The following is a 21,733-nucleotide window of genomic DNA, read 5'->3' as shown; positions in this document are numbered from 1 at the left end:
AGCGGAAATAGTTGACATCAGTGAAAATGCTGCCTGTAGTGGTCTGCTCACTATCTCTTCCATCACAGGCTGCTCACCCTTTTGGAAAGGCTAATGTGAGCCTATGGGTTGTTCTGAGAAATGGACCTGGAAGAGGCCCAAGCTGTGTGAGGAGGAGTCCTTTTCTGCCTCCAAAGCCAGCGGAAGATCACAGGCTCTGTAGACCATGACCCTTAGATCATGGCCCTCCAGTATTCCCCCATCCCTCACATTCATGCAGGATGTTCTTGCTGACAGATGATTTACAAGACAGTGTCGCAAGCAGAGGAAGAGCAGTGAACAAGCAGTGCCCCACAGGAAGTCCTCAGCCCTGCGTGGTGCTTTCTGGAGGGAGAGCATGAGCATTTCCTCTGCTCGGCCAGAATATACTGAGGTGTGACAAGCAGGATCTGATGATGCCAAGCTGAGGTGAACATCACCAGGTTTCAGTGTCTTCACCTGGCAAAGTTTCTGCATCTTCCTGGGAGAAAAAGGGTTATTCTGTACATGTTTTTTCTAGAGATATAGGTACAGCACTAAATCCAGCCTTTTGGAACACTTGCAGCCCTACAGGCATACATTCTATGGTAGAAACTTCAGGAGTGGAGAAGAGTCTTTTCTAGCAGACAGGCTGTACAGTAAAATAGTTTGTTGTAATTAAACTCCGAAAAATTGTGAGCTGAGCTTGAAGGTAAGTCATCCATTACTGCATGATTCCTGGGAAAAGCAAACATTCAGATGAACAAGGAGATTAGAGAGTACTGAGGAGGTGACTCAGGCTAGTTTTGTAGACAGTGTTATGCTACCAACACATTGTACTGAAAGACAAAGCTCAGAAAAGTGCTGGAGAAGGGGACTAACTGAATTTAGAAACTACTATGATCTTAACAATCTTGGTTTAGAACCTGGATCTGCTGGCCAAACACAATGACAAGGGGCTGGGGAAGAGTGATATTGGCACAAGAAGGTAAGACTTTGTCTTCTCTGTGCTGCTGGGTTGTGTCCTGTTCAGTGGCATCTTTTTCATGCCTGAAAGGTTCTGGTCTTTTGGGTCTATTTTGTGATTTCATTTGTGAAATATATTCTATACTTTTGATGATTCCTTCTACCCTTGTTTGTGCCTGCTCTAGTTTATGATTTTTCTGAGATGGGGCTAAGCAATAGTCAGTAGTCAATAGACGGGTGAACTATGGCTTTGTATAATGACATGATGTTTTCTGTTATGCTCCTCACTGTTTTCCTAAGCATTCAAAATATTCTACTTACTATTTTGGCTGTTTCTGGTTACTAAGTTGGAATTTTCACGGAGGTGCTTTGTCCCTTTGTATATTAGATACAGGAACACTTTGAAATGTTGTTGTTACAAATATAAGGTGAGGTTCAGTAAAGGTCCCAAGAAGCTGGATGAGGAAGTCATATTGGTTAGAAGTGGATTTATTGCTGCTGTGCAGGAACTTCCCCTTGGCATCATCTGGGTATGGAGATCCAGCCACAGGTGATTCAGTGAGTAACTGAGTAGCTGCTGAGACAGTACTGCCCATTTGTGGAAGCTTTTATTCCAAAGGCAGTTCCCCTGCTTTAAATTCATTATGCTCTTTGAGTGTATTTGTTTCTTTTATTTGTACAATGATGCGGCTTCCTCTGAGAAAAACAAAGATAATGACTGTATGTCATTTGTACTTGGATTTTTCTCTCTATGTTTTTTTTATTTCTGGAAACTCCATGTCCTGATTGAACTCTGTTTGAAGTCATGGCTCTTCCTCTTTTAATGCTGTTTGAGAGAGAATGACTGGTCAACTCTTCTTTATTCTGCAACCCTTCTGAATATAGCATTAGATAAGCGTGGTTGAGGTAATGTAATACCCTCTGAGGTAATGTAATACCCTCTGCAAAATGCCTCATATGTAATATCGAAGAGGGCAAGTTTCTTGGGAATAACAGACCTCAGTAAGTCGGTTGCCAATGTTAGTGCTGTATCTCGCTTAGAAGTTAACCAACTGATGGAACTGATCACCATGCTTAAAATACATGAACCAGCTTATAAACTATGGTCTGACAAACACAGTATTGCAGCATCTTTTGGAAGAGCAGAATTTCCTTCTTATCCCTGGTAGTTATACTCTATAGAACCCTAAAGGAAGACCAGTAAAACCACTAGTGAAATAAGGGATCGATCTACTAAACATTTCCAGAATTAGTTTTAACATTTTCTCCACAAACCACTGGGAGAATTCAAACCCATGCATGAAACTAGCATCAGCAGCAGTGCATGTCCTGGGCACTGCACATGTTGGATGACTGCTTGATTCAGCCTCTTTCCACCCAAGCTGATCCAAAACAATGTTTCAATAGGTCTTTGGGGGAATCATCCATTTTCAGGCAATTAGTACAAAGCATTTGAAAACATAATAATAATACATTCTCTTTACAAGTGCCATCCCTTCCCCCTCCAGAAAGCATTACTCTGACATCTGCCACCGCTGCCACTCTGCCTGTTATTTGTCTTAGAGCTTCTGTCCATTCTTTTGCTTCTACAGCTGCTGCTGGTGTTTCCTCTTGGTGTTTCCTGCCTGCCTGGCCTAAATTCCATCTGACACCCTCTTGCCCCTCTGGCTTTCTGCCCAGCTGGGTAAGAGCTGGCATTCACTTGACTTGCATTGTAGGAACATAAAATAATATTTGAGTTTAATTTGGTTTTTTGAGGAGCTCTTCAAGACCCTTTCATGAAGGCAATACGTTATTTCTTTGCACTGACCCCTGTTTGATCTTGTTCAGTCTGTGAAGCATCTTGAACCTGCATGAGAAGTGTTTATGACTGTCAATACTGCAAAGAAACTTGCAGCAACTTTCCTGCCTCAGAAGTTGTGAGGAATTAGGTTTGATGGGGAAACTGCTGGAGCAGACAATTTTGTCCTTTCTCTACAACAGCATCACAGTCAAGATGACTGCACAATCTTGCTCCCACAGCATTGCTGTCATCTCTGAGTTTTATATCCACTTGCAAGTAGAGTAAGAGAAAAAGAATGCGGACTATGCCTTCTTACTCTACCACCCAGGTCTGTTTGAAAAACAGGAGAGGAAGTGGTTCCTCTTGACACCCTCCCTTACAGTTCTCTGGGAGATGCTTATTACAAGCTGGGATGATGTCTTCACAAAAAGAATTTTAAAGGTTTAACAGCTGCCAGAACCTTCCTATCAACAAAGATGATCTTTGTTATAAAGGTGAAGAGGCAAGGAGCTGAAAATTCCACCTAAAATTGCTGAATTTAAGACATTTCAAAATATAGTGCTGAGTTTTATTGTAATATGGATGACATAGCCAAGATCTTTACTCATTACTCTGTAGGACTGAGAGAGAGAGTTTTTAGAACCGACAAGGGGACAGACTGCTGAAAGATGAGAGGCATTCATGAGGATTCAGACCTTATGGCAAAAATGTAACTCTATTCTGCTGATCAATAAGAGGCTTTTCCAGCTTTATCAGATCACAGTCCTGTCTTCTGTACTGGTGTTGATCTCTGCCAACATGCTGAAGGTGGGGAACCTACCGACCTAGATTATTTGGGAAATACAACTTATTTTTTCCCTATCCTGAGGATACTACCTGTATTCCATTCATGGAGAAAATTAACTTCTGATAAAGAGCTTTTTAATGGTGAAATATCACCTATCCCATTTATTTATTTTCATTTCAAACCAAAATAAATCCTGAAGGAAGAACTTTCTTAACTACATTTCAAATAGTGCAGTGTTGGCTTGTGCACAGCAAAGAATGGCTTTCTGAAACAGAAAGAAGCTCTGCACCTACGGTCTGATGCTCCCCACCTGTTTATTGTCTAGATGCAGAGTATCTCTTTTCACTGTCTGGTTACGTTATCTTATGAGGCAGATGAAGCCATGCAGTGCTACTACACTTTTTAATATAGATGAAAGTATTTCCTCAACGGTATGCTCCACAGATCTGCGGCCAAGGACATATCTCCCAAACTGAAAACTGAAGACTCAAAAACTATATGGAAATAGCAGTGAAAGAAGAGGAAATGAGCTATTCACTCATTTCTTCCACCTGAACTGCCCGGACTAGTTAGGTGTGTTGGAGGAGCTTAATGCAAGAAGAGACAGATATTGGAAATGTGCAAATACCAGCTTCTATAAAGCAACTATTTCCAGGTGGAGGGATCAGTCTGCTCAGAGGCACAAGGTTTCTTTCATGCACCTGACCTTGAATGATTATTTCTCAGTGTTTTGCTTTTATTCTGCCCACACCACAGTTAAGCAGTGCTAAAAATATTCCCAGGATTAAGAAACTAATGAATGTGAAAAAGAAGTTTGAACTTAAGGAGCTTCTAAAACATAATCTTTATGTAATATTGTGCCACCACAGTTACTGGAGATGAGGAAAAATAACCGTTTGCCAAAAAAAGTGATTTAGGGGACTATGGCTGTTGAACACTGTTATGTCGCACAGCACATGTTCCTTAGATTTCTGTCAGTGTGTAAGAAAGCAAATTGCAAAGAAGAGCTCTTGGCTTTTAGGAGTGATGAATAGGAACCTGAAAATGTAACATTTGAGAGCAGTGTCCTGCAGTCCTACAGAAATTCTTCTGGTGAATTTCCACCAGGGCCCTTCTTGAAGACTTTCCTGCTCCTCCATTAATAGCCATCTGGAGTAGCATCATGTGTGGATTCTACACAGGAAACTATATTGCCTATTCCAAAAAGTAGGAGCAAGTATGAGGGGTTAATATGAGCTTTTGGTTCGTTCTTAGGTGGTATCTTGGGAAAAGGCTTGACAATCTTAACTTGACACCTGTATATATATTTATTTTTATTGGAACATAGAATTACAGTGGATTTTAAGTGATTCCGTTTGGTTTGTAAAATGATATTTTGTTTACATTGGTTCTTCTGGTTTATTTTCAAAATGTTGTTACAGTGAGTTCTTAAATATTTTAATTAGCAGCACATTAAAAAATACTGTTTTCAAGGAATTAAGTCATTTAGAACTAGTAAATGCCCTTCTGTATCACTTAAACCTGAATCTAGGCTGCTAATCCTGTTGAATAACAAAAATAGTGCATTCACCTCCCTCGTCATAGACCAGGAAAGATGCTCACCAATTCAGTGGATCCTTCCAAAGAAGGAAGATCTGATTTTTGATAAATGTCTAAATTAACTTAAAGTGCCAAATATTTAGATCAGTGGAATATCAGAACTTCCCCTGGTACATATTTGCTTCAGATGATATATCTGGTAACGTCCAATAAAACAGACTCAGTGTCCCAGGCATGGTACTCAAGCAAACAAAACAACAGAAAGCTTTTCTTTTTTTCATATTGATAAAAACATTCAGGTTTATTAATATTGTTGTGTGGACTTTAATGGGTACTTTTAAAAAGATCTCCAAAACCTTTGGTTCTTTTCTCATATTGTCAGATTTTTGAGACCGTGAAAGCACATCACCTTGCAGAAATGCATAATTCACAGCACTGAGTGCAGGTCTGGCCATTCCACAAGCCAACGCTTCCAGAAAGCTGGGCACAATTTGCACAGAGTTTGGCATCTGTATAACCACATCACTCTGCCTTTGGATAGGGATCCCATCCTCCTCCTGCCGTTTCCTTTTCTCCATGGCTCCCCCCCACTGTCCCTCATCCCAATGCAGGTTTTCAATCTCCATCCACGTCTGTTCTGAGCTGTACCCATGTCTGTATGATTGCCTGGCTCACTGCTTTTATGATTCCACAAATGCTGGATTCTCTGTTTTGGGTTAGTCCTCTAGACAATAATGTAACTGTGATACTGATTGAAAACCCTCTGCTCCTAGGGAAATGAACCTGTGGTGTCAGCATGGGGGTTTTAACAGAAGTATCTGAAATCTGAGTGATTTTCATGAACAAATGAAAATGTCTTCCATTTCCCTTATTGCTCTCTGGCCTCTTCCCAACCATTGCACTGTGCTCAGTGGCACAGTCCCATGCATCTGGAGTTGAGATTTAGCTTCCACTGGGCTGCAAACTGCTCTGTGGCAGAGCTGGGTGCCCACTATTCAGCGTCACACGCCTAAAGCCTGTTGGTCCGTTCCAGTGCTCCACTCTGCTGTTTGCTGATGGCTTGTTCCAGGTTTCAGCTCCTTGCTGCTGCTTCCTCTACAGTCCCAGAGGAAATGTGACTTTCCCACCCAGAGCCTCCCAGATCAGGAAGCACAGACTCAAAGCTCCCAACTTCAAATAACTCCACTGTTCCCTGTTGCAATTCAAAACTGCCCTTCTTGTTTGTAAGGCCTCTCCCCAGGATTCCTTGGGCTAACTCAGCCTCACTAAATAACCTCCCCTCGTTGCCCTGCTCTGCTCAGCTAACCTGGCCTTCTCTCTGACCCTGTTGCTTCTGCCACCTGGAGCAGCCTTCCTGTGTCTTGCTGCCTTTCTGACTCACCACCTACTTTCCAAATGCCATGTGAAAGCCTATAGTTTCAACCTTGCCTTGTAACAATCTGGAGCAGCTTAAGGAAAGCAACCTCTGGCTGTTACCCAAAGAGGGTTCAATTATTATTTCTCTAACCTTCCTGAAGTAAAAAGGTTGGCCATCAAAAACAAACTGAAGGAGGACCCCACACGCATTATTGGCTGTCTTTGTTCTGAGAGGTAAGAATAAAATAAGGCCTTAACAAATTACCTTTGCTATGTGGCAAATAGAACCATATAAAAATTACAAAGTCTGTCCATGCCAATAAAACAGTGATTTGCACATTAGTATATGTATATTTTTTCCCTTTAATCTGCCTTTAAATTCCAGTTTCACAATGAGAAAGTTGAGGATAGGGATGTGTTGGGGGTGGGGAAGACAGATATTTCTTCAGGGGGAAACAAAGATGAATATCCACAGGCAATAGGAGTGATGTGATGTGTGCAGCATGGGCGTTGCTTTAGACCAGCCCCACTGCAGCAAAGCTCTTCCCTCGGGCATTGATGGGATGTGGTGCACTTTGCCGTTTAGTTCTTACCTGAAGGATTTTCCCTGTGGTTCTCCCTGGTTGCAGCTGTACCAGGGCCAGGGGAGCACTGGGCAGACTTCCAGGCTTCAGCATAGCTATGGCTGGTTTTGCTGAAGTGGATGCAGCAGGCAAACTGCGTTTGAGAACTGGTTCCTGTGTAGCCTGTGCTAATGCCCTCAGGGCAGAGAGGGAGAGAACTGCTTTTCTGAAGTATCTCCTGCAGAACACAAAGTCCTCCCCAGTGCTCCTGACCAGCATCGTTTCTACTGGCTACTTACTGTTTTCCTTTCTTTCTTGAGGGCCTATTTTCCCTGTAACTTCATATATTTTTGCAACTGCTGCTTGTTGCTTTTCTCGGGAATGTTCTTCCTAAACCAGCCCCGAGTACCTTATTTGTGTGCGCCTGGGGAAGGCAACTCCCTGCTTCTAATTAGCAATGCAATCTGGCTGCAGAAGCCTCTTTCTAACTGGAAACACTTCTAATGCTTATTGTTTGTATTTGGTGCCCACTATCCCCCGTCAGGCTCAAGAGATTGCTGTGATCAGAGCTCGAAGAGCAGATCTTGGAAAAAGATGGTTCAGATGTCTCACTGAAGCGTGCCAAATGACTTGAGCTTAACACACATCAGTTGCTGTTTTATTAAGGGGTTTTGTTAAGTCTGAATAACTGAAGGAGATTAAAGCAGCTGCTGGCTTTGGTGAGACTGCAGCCCTAGAATCAGGAATCATTGTCATGTGGCTCAGCCAGAAAGTGCTTGACAGTGTCTGCAGGCATCCTGTATCAGCTTGTTTCCCATCATGAGGCCGGTAACAATTTACCTTCCACACATGCTCATCAAGATAACCTTATTTCATCCAATAAGCACTGCATAAAGAGAGCAAATAGAAAAATAGGGCTTGTAATTTTGAGCAAGTTCTGTTTCTCTAAACCTAATTCTTTACTGCTATTCACCCTGTAGAGCACACAGAGGGTAGGAAATTCCTTCCTGAATGCTGCCATAGCCCCAACTTCCCATGGCCGGCTGGCAGTGCTGCTCACCGGGTACCTGGCTGCACTGCTCCCCAGGGCCAGGTGCTGTGGACTGGCCAGCACTGTGGCCTGAGGGTAAAGCTGAGTGCAAAGTGGGACTTCACTGCTGGTGTTTCCTGAATCGTAGTTATTTTATTTGATATTGTTTCATTACCAAACTTTTCAAGTGAGCAGGTATGTCATTTAATTTCCAATGGAAACTTTATCTTGCTAAGCTTTGTAAGTGATGAGGGAAAACTGGGCAGCTGCAAAGGGAGAGAAGTGCCACAGGGTAGATCTGAGTGCTAAACTAAGGTGTGCCTTTTGCCTATAGTAATCAAATGCTTTTTCTGCTGTGGGGTAGCCAGGTTTATCCAGATAGTTTATTTCACTAACTGTCTTTTAAAGTATTGCTATTCTGTTATCTTTTATAACCGTGAGCTTTGCTGTCATTAATGTGAGCAGCTCTTCCTCTACCATTGTATCTCCTATGTTATTAGCCACAATCCATGCTAACCAACTTAGCATGATTAGTCTTAATGAGGATACAAGTCCTTAACATCTCTTTAATGTTTTTTCTCAGATACTTCTGTCAATTATTTTCTGAATTAGAATTAACTCATATACACTGCCATTTATCATCTGTGTCTCTGTGCATAAATGCTAGTTTGGTTGCAATTACTGCATTGCAAGCCTGAAGCTAGAGAGATGTTATTGCTTAAATCATATATGGAATGAAGGAGACCATTTGCCTTGTTATGTTATGGATCCTGGAGCGATCGCATGTGTAAAACCACCAAAGGCGCATACAAATAGCACCTGTATGAGCTCCAGGGAGAACGCTCCTCTCTCAGTCCGTGCTAGAAACCCCAGCGTGAGAGTCATTAGTGAAGCAGCAGAGCCACAGAAAACATCCCTCCCAGATCTCCAACGAGACTCTGCAATAGCTGAAGCAGCTAAGAAGCATCACTCATCACTGCTCCAAAATTGAAGGGGAGTAGGGAGGTTAAGAGGCTCTTGGAAACTTTTGAAATCATTGTTTTCATGCTTTAAGGGTTATATTTAACCTTCATTAAATGTTCGAGTAAGTGAATATTTTGGTGTATTTAGTGGGGTTCAGGTTGCAGTACAGACCACCACTCATTACTGCTTTAATCTTTGCACTTGTGGAAAACATTTAGGAAGTTTAGACACTATTTAATCTCTTTCTTTTAAGTCTGTTATCTTAAAACCAGTAATAAAAAAAGCAAACTTGAAAAGAAATTTCTATTTGCATCAGATATAAAACAAAACTGTGTTAATATTAGCATTTCAGAATACCTAGAAAATCATAACTTTCTATTTTGACAGATAGATTGGACACAATATCTGTGGGTGGGGAAAATTCCCAGTGCATTGCTGGCTTCCCGGTACGGCTGGCATGCAGCAGCACTACCTGCAATGTGGGCCTGCAGACAGCCAGCACTGCGGGGTGCCCAGATCTCAGCACTGCTCTCGAGGGGAAACCTGCAGTGGGACTGCTCACAGCAGGATCCCTCAGGGAGTATGGAAGATGAGCCCTGCTGTCCCAGGACTTGGTTCCTGGAGGTCTCCGGTGTTTTCCTTCTGTTCAACTCTACCTGCTGGAGTAGGACTTGATAGTGTGAGCTTTCTATATGGGAGACATAGAACAAGCACAGGTATTCCTTCTAACCAGCTAGACCAGCTTCTGAATAGCTTGTCTGGTGTTTTCATGCTGCAAGGAATCGAGAGCTGCAGAGCTATATATTTTGCAAGCAAATCAATCTGTGATTCTTGCCCTGAGGCAGCTGCACCCCAGGGCCCCAGTCCTGTGACCAGGCTGCTGCTGAGTGCCCTGGCATTCAAAATGCTCTGAGCACACTCTCTTGTGTGAGTCTGGGAGCACAGAGCCCGGGGCAGGATGTCTCAAGGTATTTGGTGCTAGGTGCAACAGGCTGAGAAAGCTACACATCACTCCTGGCCAGAGGTTTCTGAAAATGAACTCTGTGCTCTTGAATCAAAAGTAATGCTATGCTCTGCAACGTCTCCTTTCAGCCAGTTAGAGCTGTGATCTGCCCTCTGCACACAATGGCTGCAGTGGCTTCAGCAGGAGCCAGCACGCTCTGGCAAAGATACCATGCTGGAAACAGCATTCTGCTCATTCTTCTGAGGATTCGCAATGGTGATACGTTCCAAGGTGAAGACAGCCTGTACTAAGAGAGAGGGAAATATCGGGTGAGGTTATTTTGGCCTGTGGTTTTTAGGAAGTCAGACTTCATGTTACATGATCACCTTACAGCCTATGAAAATCAAATAAAGTGCTGGGTCTTACTCTACCACGTAGATGCTGGACTGCAACAGTGAACATATAACCAGCTTGAATACACAGATGCTGCTTCCTGATGCTCAGGCTTCCCACTTTACCATGCCTCTGACTCTAATGTTCCCATACTCCCCAGTAATTATATACATAGAGCCTGAAGAGCTTCTCTGGAGCAGCCTGGGAGTGCCAAGTTCAGCTTTGTGTAAGCGCTGGGAGCTGCTGGCTGGGGATTGCCTGGATCGCTGCCGTGTGCGAGTGTGGGAGGGATGGTAGGGGCAACAAGGAGTGAAGGAGAGCCCCTGCCAGCAGCCAGAGGGAAGAGGGGATGGCCTTTGTCTTCAGAGCCTGAATTGCCCCTGCAATCACTCATCAGAACAAAAATAACATGTAACAAACAATATCATTCCCATATAAACTCAGTGGCCCATCTTGCTTCATCTTTAGAACCCTTCTACGAGTAACATTTGTGATCTCTTCTGTAACTACGGGTAGTGTTGTAAACTCCTGTTGGGTGATTCACTTTGATTCATTATTGTTCTTCACCAAAAAAGCGAGTTCCCAGTTACTGAATGAATTTGTTAGAATAAGTGCATAGGTTTTCAAAAAACATCTCTTGCAATATTGAGGTTAAGTTTAAATTTCTTGTTGGAAAAGACTTCTTTTTTTTAATATCCAAAATTGTATAGAGTATCAAAAGCTACAAAATTGATGCCTCATTTTGGGTCAGGAATCAAGAATTTATTTCACACACACAAAATCAGAAATTCATTTCTATGAGAGCTCTTTTTTTTTTTTTTTTTTGTTTGGTTTAGTGAATAAAATTTCTTCAGTTCCAGTCACCAGTCTCTGGAGCTAGTGGGGTGATTAATCTTCATCCAGCGTCTGTTCAGATGATACAATTATTTGCAGTATACTCTATTTCCTGGTAATACGGTAGATCCATTTTTAGCTGTGCTATTTCAGGATTCACAAGAGTAGAGGTAATGAACTCTAATGCAATTATTTGTTAGCAACTACAGATAATTGCTGGTTTCACAAGGTAACACACAAAGTTCCTTGTGAACCAAGGAAGAGAATACACCTTTTTTTTTTTTTTTTCAATTCCTTTCATTAATAGATATGAAAAGAATAGAGGTGTGAAGAGGAGCTCCAAGGTAAAGTAAGCACAATTCAGACAAGAGCAGAGGCTGGCTGCAGTGGAGGTGGCCAGCTGTGGGCATTTCCAGGTGTCTGCACTGAAACACAAGGGACATAATCTGCTCCAGCATAGGTTTCAAGTGAAGGATTTGCATATAGGAACAAATCATTACAGCCAGGTATTGCACAGAGTCCTGAGCGCTGCCCTGAACCTTGCTAACATCCATGCAATCCATGAGCTGCTTATTGCCTGCTAACTGTTGTCTCATCTTATGTAATACCTGTTTTTTTCACAAATTGCCGAGTTCACAAAAGTCTCAAAATGCCTCTAGTGATGAAGTGCCAGTTGTAAACTGCACATGAATTCAGGGATCTTCTCTATAACCTTTATTTGACTTTGAAATGTGCATACCATTTCAGGCAGCTTTTGAGTTCAATGCAATCTGTTTCCACTGAAGGCAAGCAATGCTGGCAATATGATTATAATAATTGTATTATGAACGTGGTATTGTCATGATCAAGTGAAGGGCTCCAAAATGTAACTGATAAAGCTGTAATTTTAACCTCCATCTTTAGCTTAAAAACTTGATACAGTTTGAATATCACTCTATATTAGCCTTGTTAGGGCAAAACCAATCCCAGTCATTCAGTCCACGCTCCCATGAGTCACTTCATGGACAATATTCACATAAACAAGAGCTTGTGGGAGGGGAGAAACAGGATCCATCTTTTTATGTCAGTGTAGAGCGTAAGAGACTAAATCATTCCCTGTCACCGTTCCATCCATTCCCCAGAGTCAGAGGAGAAGAGAATTTGATTCAAAATCCCTGCGTAAACATGCTGGGACAAATTCATGGTGATGTCAATTGTTGCAACTTCCTTGGCTTTGTTTGACTCACTGAGAAAACAATAGGTGTAAAGCAGTTTACAGTGTGCGGAGATTTGTTCCCTTCATAAATATCTGTGGAATAGATGAGAAGCACTGCGGTAACTGAAGGAGTATTTTAACACAGTGTTCCAAGTCTCACAGAACACAGACTCCTTTCACCTTATTTTCTTATCCTCTGACTTCGCTTGGGTCCCAGTTTGAACTTTTTAGTTAGACATGGAAAGAAATATGTAAATTGTACCAGACCTGCCATTAGCTTTGGCTTGCAGAAGTGTCGCTGATATGTACTTCTGCATTTATTTGGGGTGGAAAGTGTCTATTTAAATTGTGAGATCAATCGTCAAATTAGATGTGTGACTGCACACATCGTTCCAGTGTTTATTTTCCTTTCTAGCACACTTGTGGCTCTTTGAGTTTGAAGAATGTAACTCAATTGGAATGAGCCTCAGTGATAAAATGGTCATCACATAAGATGTCTTTGTGTTGTTTTGAAATGTACTATTACAAGGCATTTTAATAAACTTTATTTTTATTTTCCTTGATTAATAACACATTTGCTTGTGAATTTTCCGGGATGTTTGATTCATAGTCTTTCCTTTCTTTCCCTTAGAACTCCTTGGTGGCAGCAGCCTACAGGAGGCCTTGTGGGACTATCCCATGGCGATCTGACCTGGTTCTGGCTTTGTCCAAGTAATTTTAGTCGCACTAACACTTTTGACCCCTGGTGTCATTGATAAGCTCCAGAGCATCAAGTGCCGAATCGAAAAAGTTTTGAAAGATCTACAGAAAACTAAATGCTTACAGCCATGTGATTGATATTTATTTATTTTAATTATAAATATAGAAAATACTCTGTCACTTTCTCTTTTCTGCATTCTCAGCTGAATAGAAGAATTGTTACGTTTGTAGTGGATTCATTACACGTATTAAACATCATCCTGAGGTGGAAAGTATAGCTCTGCTATTTCAATCTCCCCTGCTCAGCAGTTGATTGATTTTTGCCATTTCCTCAGCTGCACAAGTTAGAAGGAAAGGCACTGAGCATTGTTGAAGGCATTAAGGAAGAGTAGCTGGCCACGTGCATTCGTATGGTTTCACTGCAAAATACTGCTGTCTCTTCTTGATTGGCATTTTCCTTTCACGGAATTGGTTGGCTAAGGTAGTGCCTCGGTTTTTTAGTTGAAATTGGCTTTAATCCTTAAACTGTTTTTATGAAGCAGAAAACTGCCTCACTTTGAACTCATCCTCTGATGTCACCATAGCTGGGAGCTGGGAGCTGAGATGAATTATCGTGTGGAATTACAGACTCTGAGCTAGGTACCGATGTGTGCTAAAATACGAGAATGTCTCTTGTGTTCAGGAATATTTTTAACACGCTATTATTAGTGTCAGACTCCTTGGTTTGAGCGCCTTTGATAAGTGAAATTAGCACGCTGTTTTTCCAGTCTATGTATGGTAAATTCTTTTCCCTTTTGGGGTCGAAAAATATAAATATTAAAGGAAACTCCAAGTGTTGCTATTTGCAAGGTTACAATGTTTGTTATTAGAACCATAGAATACGCTCAGTCTTTCAGGCAAGACAGTGTGAGGGACTATGAAGAGACAGGAAACAGCTATATTTGCTGGCAGCGTGCCTGTTTTAAACATATTGCTCACAGTGCCATCCTGATGGCACTGTGGGGAAGGACAGTTCAGCTATGCAGTATGAAAACATGCATCATATCTGTATTTCATAACATAGCAGGAGTAAGTCAGTCATGAGTTTAAGTTAATTAGATGAGGTTCTTTGCAGGAAGCCAGTTCTGTGGACAGCTAAGAAAACTGAGGATGTTCAGTGGAATTAGGTCCCAAATCTTAATCCCCTCATGGGAGAAGCAGCCAAATGCAGGAAGCACTTTGCACAAGGCTTCCTCCAGGTCCCCCAGAGATGTCCTGCAGAGAAGCCTGGTTTTAATGCTGCATTCCTTAGCACAAATAAAGCACAGCTTTACATCGTTATTTGTGCAAGACTTTGAAACGAGATTCCTGTTGTACCCTGTGACATAGGTATAGTGAGGCAGCAGTGACAAGTGTTTCCCTTTATACCTTTTTTTGTTTGTTTGTTTTGTTTTTTGATATAACTATGCCACACGTGGACTTTTGAGCTTAGGTAAGAAAACGACTGCCCCCATGCTGCTGTGATTACTGAAAAGGAGGCTGGATTCAGAAACATTTATTTCCTCTTATGTGCTATAGTTCCATTCCTTTAACTATTCCTTGTATAAACAGTTCTGATTCCATCAGGCAGTTTCATTGATTGTGTTAATAGGGATTACTCTTCCCATAAGTATATAGAAAGCTTGGAGATGCTTTTAATCTCTCTGTTTGTCTTATCCAAAGAAAAATCTCCAACCAAAAAGCTCCCAGCTTCTCATTTTTTGAATCTAGGCCATAGCTCCTGGAACTAACTAAAACAGGAGAAAAAGAAATCCAATGCATTTGTAAATAATCCCAATTAAGAATAGCAGATTTGGCCAGCTGAGGATGCCTGGGCTGCGTATGGAAGCAATTCTCCTGGCTCCATCTGCTCTCAGCCAGTGCAGCCGAACACGGGCCGTGAGAGCCGGTCCCTGAGGCCCCTGCAGGGCTGTGAGGTGGTTCCCTGGTACCCACGATGCTGGGTGTCCTTCCAACAGGGCACGGATGGCACAGATGGCTAGTTTTACTTGTCTCAGGAGTCCTAGGCAGGGAGCAGTGAGCTCTGTGCTGCAAGTAGCTTCCAGCTCTGGTTGTGTTGTGACACTGAGACAAACTCATGGCAGGAATCCGCAGTGCCGCAAACCCAAGAGGAAGTTAGTTCCAAGGCCCTGAGCTTAGACTGCAAGGTGGGCACAGAGATGTGAGGGGAAGAGCAGGAGCAGCAGCTGGAGTGACCTGGGCAGCAGCTGAGCCCCATCGCAGCACTGTGTGTGCAGAGGAGGCACAAGGCTCCCACAGACTCTGCCTCCTCTGCAACAGTTCCAGCATGGCAGCGGGCAAGCTGCACCTTCTGTGCATCCACATGCAGTGTTATGGAAAGGGTGATCAATGATATGAAGGGTGTGTTGTGTGTTAATTAGAAGTAGTCATGTAAACGGTAAGTGCGCAAGCACTATCAGTCATTTTAGCAATTGCTTCTAGCCAAAAGCAATTGCATTTGATAAAGAATTTTGCTATTTGGAGGCAGGCCTGGATTTAAAACCACAAGATAAAGTGATTATATTCACATAGACTGTTGCTACTGAAAGAACCTATAAAGGGAGGGTCTGATGCGGTATTTTGGTCTTGATTCATGCCTTACGTTGCTGCTTATCCTTGTGGCTCCAGATCTCTGCTGTGCTCACAGAGGTTTGACACCCTTCTGTCTGCACCCTCCTTCCCCTCCTTCTTGCCCGGCAGTGAATACAGAGCACTCAAAAGAAAATGCCAAGAAAGTTTTGCTCAGATCAAAGAACGGTGTTCTGTTAAAAATACTGCATTTATTTTCTTTAAAATCTTTATTTTTCCCTTGGTTGAAATTCATTTCAAAATAGTGTGAGAAACATCAGAAATGCTCATACTTTTTCTCCAAAAATAGAATAAAAAGAAGTGAAGAAGATGCTGTAAGAAATAAATGAATGCAGACAGGTCCACTTTTTCTTTTAGAAAGGAAAGTCAAAAATAAATCAGCTTGTCATCTGTTTAGAGAAACTGACTATTTGGAGGGAGGAGACAGGGACAGCCTGGGGTAGGAGATGTGGTTTATGCATGGATGGTCTTTCTCCTCCTTCCTCCTTCCTCAGCTCCCTTGAGAACATTATTCCAATTGGGAAGATTTCTTCTGGCCTGAAATACTCCTAAAATAGAGGTGGGAGAAGGCAGAAAGGAGAATGAATAAAGGAGAAGAGGTCTGTGGGACTCACAGGCTGAGTAATTAGTGAGGAGGCAATAGAAGTTGAGGGAAGGATAAAATGACCCTGGAAAGGAGAGCTGCATGTCCGTAACACTCTGTGATGCAGGGAAAGGCATTCACAGAGGTGGGGTGTGAGCACAGCATGAGATGAAGTGTAGAGTCAGGCCTAAAAGGGCTGGTAGTGAAAGACCAGTCAGAAGGAACTGATGGCAACTTTGGAACTGAGGAGGGTGTGATGTGCCGCAAAATTCATAGAATGAAGAACAGTGAAGAGGTGGGCAGTAGAATGCTGTGCCTCTGCATCCCTTTCTCTATATGTTGCAAATTAGAAAAAAAATGTGTGAGCTGGATTTGTGTTTAGGTGCGTATTGACAGCAATCATTGAGAAGCTGGTGAAAAAAGTAATAAGAAACAGTCCCCACGACAACCAAATCCAGTTTGCATCCACATACCAGCTCAGATAAGTTTATAGCAAGAAGCCATTTTCTCATTCCATCCATACCCAAGTTATCCCCATGTTCTTTCCCAGTATTTTCTGCACTGTGGGCTTTGGGCTTCCCTCTGTGGGAGCACCATCTGTCTGTCTGCTGTGCCTTTCTGATACTCTGAGGAGTTGTAACGCTGCCACACGGCTTCTCGTGGGCACCTCTCCCAAAACCAAAGCACTGGCACTGGCAGCAAGGCAGACACAAACTCTTTTGGCTGCTGGCTTGAGGGCCACGTTGTGAGCTTTCCAGCTGCTTCTGTGGAGCATCGTAATGTTGTGCACCACTGTGGCTTCCAATGAAGATAAAATCTGTGCAAAGCCGATGCCAGGGAGGATTCAGTGAGGGACTTGGGAAGGAGAAAAATCTGAGGGCTGAAATGCGACCTCTGGGCAGGTGTGAGCAGGGGCTGCCCATCAGGAATCCTGCCCTCAGCTGGAGGGGACAGGAGCGTTCAGCCATGGCTCTGTGCCGGGAGGACAGCTGTGGAAAGAGGAAAGATCAGTGAAGGCAAATAAAGAGCACTGCTCCAAGCTTGCTTGGCAGTGGGGAGAGCTGGGGTTGGGCTTTCCCTGTGAGCAGGAGCTTCTGGTGCCTGGAGGCTTTTTTCTTCATGATTTTGAAAAACTGCTTTGTGTGAAATTGTTTAACACGTACTTCTCAATTGATTTAAAATGGATAATCATCGCTGAGCTCTAAATACACAGAGACTGTTGTTAGAGCCACAGATTTTCTTTGTTAATACTAACATTAAATATTTATTCTGGATAAGAATAATGTAGTAATAGGGGGAAGCACCTGCAATTGAACTGCTGTGATAAGGATCTCTTCTATATGCTTCTGCTGCCAATATTTCACAAACCTTGCTATATTCAGTGGTAAATAATTTTAATGCATTTTCCACCTCTCTCGTCTCACAGATTTGAATGCATTTGATGCATGAATCTGTACAGTAGCTCATAAACTGATTCGTGTCGTTATGGACCTGCACCAGATCATTTAAGGAGTTCTGTCTGACATAAAGAAGCTCCTTCTTTCCTCTAGCACTAATTGGGTGATGATAATTGGGCTGCTGGAGGAAACACCAGAGCAGGAGAAGGCAGCTGGAGCCTGTGTGAGGAAATCCAACACCGTGCTCAGATCTACAATGTTCTGAAGCTCCACTTCCCTTCATTTCAATGAGTCTTACCAACCAGCAATCCCTTTCTGTTTGTTTTGACAGCCTCTTTTGTGTGGCTTTTTAAAAGCTTCATAGAGGACGAACTTTTTACTTAAAAAGTGGAAAACAGAGTGACGTGTCTCTCCCTCTGACAATAATACGCCCAGGGAAATTGACACTGCATTCTTTTGTTGTATGCATATGAGCACTGGATACTTGATTATCCAGTGTTGTATATCATATATTTCAATGGGAAACATTGGAGAACTGTGTTTTTAAATGTCTTACTGGAACACTCCAAACAAACTGCTTTGATTTCAAGTAGTATTTGTGCTCCAGAATGACATGCGGACCTCTAAAAAGTTCTTTTCAGAGGGAAACATTTTTGTGATGGTGATCTTTTTTTTTTTAATGGTATATCCTTTTCCCACCCCCTGGATTAAATGCTTGTAAGCACTCAAATAGGTTCTTAACTATATGGAAATTCTGTGCTTCGGTGAACTATTCTGAGCTGTAATTTCTGTTGTAATAACTTCTTGTGATTTTAGTTGCTTTTCAGACCTGTGTTAACCTGGAAATGTGCTGTTAACCTTGTAAAGTCAATGATAAATTTCCATTTGCTTTAGTGACACTGAGAGTTCCCTTTCCTGGCAGTTTCAGCCTTGTACTGAAGGCAGAGTTACCAAATGAGGTATGTCAGGCTGCAGCAAAATCTTTCTGTAGACCACTGAATATCCACACAATGCAGAATGTCTTCTCTACTCACTTCCAATTCTGTGTTATTTAAAAATAATATTAACTTGTCATGCTAGAAACTGTGGCTGGTTAGATGGTGTCTTTTTATGTAACAAGTCTTTCCTTCATATATTAAACTGAACTGTGTATTAACCAGTATCTAACTGAGAACTGCAGGCTCTAGAACAAACATTTTCTACTGCAGTTACTTATTGCAGAGTTGTGGTGTCTTATGGAGCACTGCTCTCAGATGAGGAATAGGCGATGAAATCTAATACAGAGATGACATCTGATAATAGGATGGAGGTGGTTCTTTTTCAGTTCACTGAATTACACAGTAAATGAGCTTTAAGTAATTAAGTTCTGTATCCAGTGGAATATAGTGGCAACAGAATCAGTAACAAATCTGCTGCATTTTCTGCGGTTGTTTCTAAAGGGTATGTAAGTCTGGAATTTTGTTATTGCTATTAGCACAAAGCACTGTCCTGTTCTGGAGCTGTGATGTGCGAGCAGAGGGCTGCTCTTGCTACTGGCAGCATTACAGACAGGACTGCTGGAACAGGAGGTGGTCCCACTGCAATGAGGGCAACAGTGGTGGGATGTTGCGCCCCAGCTTCATTCTCCAAATGGGAAGTGGGAAATGAGCTGGTTTGGGGAACACCTGAGTTGTGCTGGTCTCTAGGTGTCATTCTGCATACTTCAGCTTCAGGTAACAGTTCCACGTAAACAAAGACGCAGTTCAAATCAGCTGCTTTTGAGGCTTCCTTCAGAGGCAGATCCCTGTTTATGTTGACTGTGCTTTAATCCCCAGGGGGCTGTGGGAGCGCATGGCCGCGCTGTGATCAGGTTGCAGAGCAGCTCACTGCTGACTGCTTGGTGCTGCACTGTGGGCTTGGGCACATTATGATTGGTAATACAAGCAGGTATGTTGTACTGAGGGCTGGATAGGTAATTTGCCTGCATGCACCTCGCTTACACTTTCAGGTTTGCAATATTTCACAGTAAGTGTTGAGGGATTTCCTGTTTGCTTGAGGTGGTAGAAAGAACCCAAACTTGATTCCAGCCCACAGGTAGCAGACCTTAATCAACACAAACCACTTTTATTTAAGGATTGGGTGAGAAGAGAGAAGCAGTGAGAGGCATGTCTTTATCGTAAATACAAAATCCAGCATAAAACTACAAGTGAGTGGTGAATTCAGTACACCTCAGCACCTGCTGAAGGATCCCGGGAGATACAGGTTCTCCTGCAGAGCAGGGCCCAGACATGTTGCCATGTGAAACGTACCATTTTGCAGCTGCTTTGGGCGGAAAACCAGGAAACTCACACCGCAGAGGTTGCAGTATGAGCCTGGCTGGTACAGGGTTGCTAGCTCCTACCTGTAGGCTAACAGCAGGAGCACTTGCTCACATAGTACCACCCCATGACCCATTTCAGCCGATAAGAGCTTTCCCAGCACCTCCTGCAAGCTCTGACTGAAACTTCCCGAGCATCAGAGATTGCTTTAGTGACCCTGATTAATCTCTATCTCTACACTGGGCTGAGGCTCAGGGTCAGGCCTGACAGTAGGCATGGACCTGACACTCAGGCAGGCATGGGGCAGGCAGCAGGGACCAGACTGTGTTCATCATGAGGTGACAGAGGCCCCATGCCATGGCTGAGCTGCCCCACTCCACCCCACTGCTGCAAGGTCCGGGATCCCATTCAGCACACTGCCTTCACCCTCCCAGCCGGCCCCTGCTGGGTTGCTTCAGCCTCGTTGCTTTTATCTGGTTCTTTGGGTGCCAGCTTTCAGCTTTATTTAAGCTACCAGGGAGCATGGATATTGTGTCAGGAGTGGATGCTATAGGGCTCTTGTATGGGCTACTCTGGGGCCAAATAGCCGAGGATGGTGTTCTGATGGAGTGAGTTTCTTGCTGTTGTCCTCACAGTGTGTGTGCAGATCTTGCTTGTAGAGGTTACTCCTCCACTTTCTCTGAGGAAGATTTCTTGCTCAGACACACAGTGCTATTGAGTGCTGAGCACTCGTACATTTGCTCCTATCTGCTCAGCTCTTCAAAATCTTGCTCTGAGCCCTTTAGTTTCTGCTTTGCTGAACAGTTGGGATTAGTGTTGGCTTCTTATATGGTCTCAAGTATCCTCTTCATCAGATTTTCATTAAGTAATTAACTAAGAAAATAAGGTCGTTAAAGATGCTGTCCATGTCAGCTTTCCCAACTATTTATCTTGGTCCCTCTCTCTTCTTTTTTTTAACCCAATGCAGTGGAATTTAAAGAAAAATTCTGAGCTTTGCATTCAGTCTTTAAAGGATTGTTGTGTGGGCAGCACACGTGGCACACACTGACCATCCCTGGCAGGTGCTTCCTTGGGGCAGCCTGTGCTGACCCCAGTCACACACAGAGCACAGCTCAGCGGCCTTTAGTGCCATGCTGAAAGCCACACACTGCACTGCAATGTTGGTGCACACACACATCCACATCTACCAACAACTTACAGCCTTTGAAACTCGCCCTTATCTTTTTCCAATATAAAATGTCATAGCATTGCTGGGGATTTTTATTGTTTGCTTGGTTGTTGTGTTTTGGGGTTTTTTTTCTTAAAAAGTCTTGAATTTATACCAAGTATTTAATGGCAAAATCACAAATTTTTATTCCGTTTAGCAATTTGGCAGGGGAAAGGCTCTACTGTGTTCTTCCTTTGAAGTCCACAAAAAATCTGGCTTTAGGTTTGCTACGTTGGGAAAAGAACTTTGCCTTGTGTAACAAAGATTCTGCTAATGCCACGGGACGCTTGGGGGTGCGCCGTGTTTTCCTAACACAAACATTCAGCTCATGGAGACGTGCAGAGTTTGGAAAGAAAATGAAAGTACCTTCTGGTAGGGATTGTCTTGTCGTTAGATCGAATGATTTTCTAACAGATTTCGCTTTGTGTAATGCATTATCATTATATGACAAGAGAACAGTGGAGAATATGGCATAGCGTTTCCCATAGGTTTCCTTTCTGAGATAAGAAAGATAAACATTCTGCTTTGCTTCTCCAAGAAGAAAAAAAAACCTCCTCTGCGGTTTCCTGAGAG

This window comes from Coturnix japonica, chromosome 12, assembly GCF_054131305.1.
Source record: "Coturnix japonica strain WE chromosome 12, WE-NBRP24, whole genome shotgun sequence".
Classification (NCBI taxonomy): domain Eukaryota; kingdom Metazoa; phylum Chordata; class Aves; order Galliformes; family Phasianidae; genus Coturnix; species Coturnix japonica.
The sequence above is the reverse complement of the archived record's forward strand: the minus strand, read 5'-3'. Positions refer to the sequence as shown.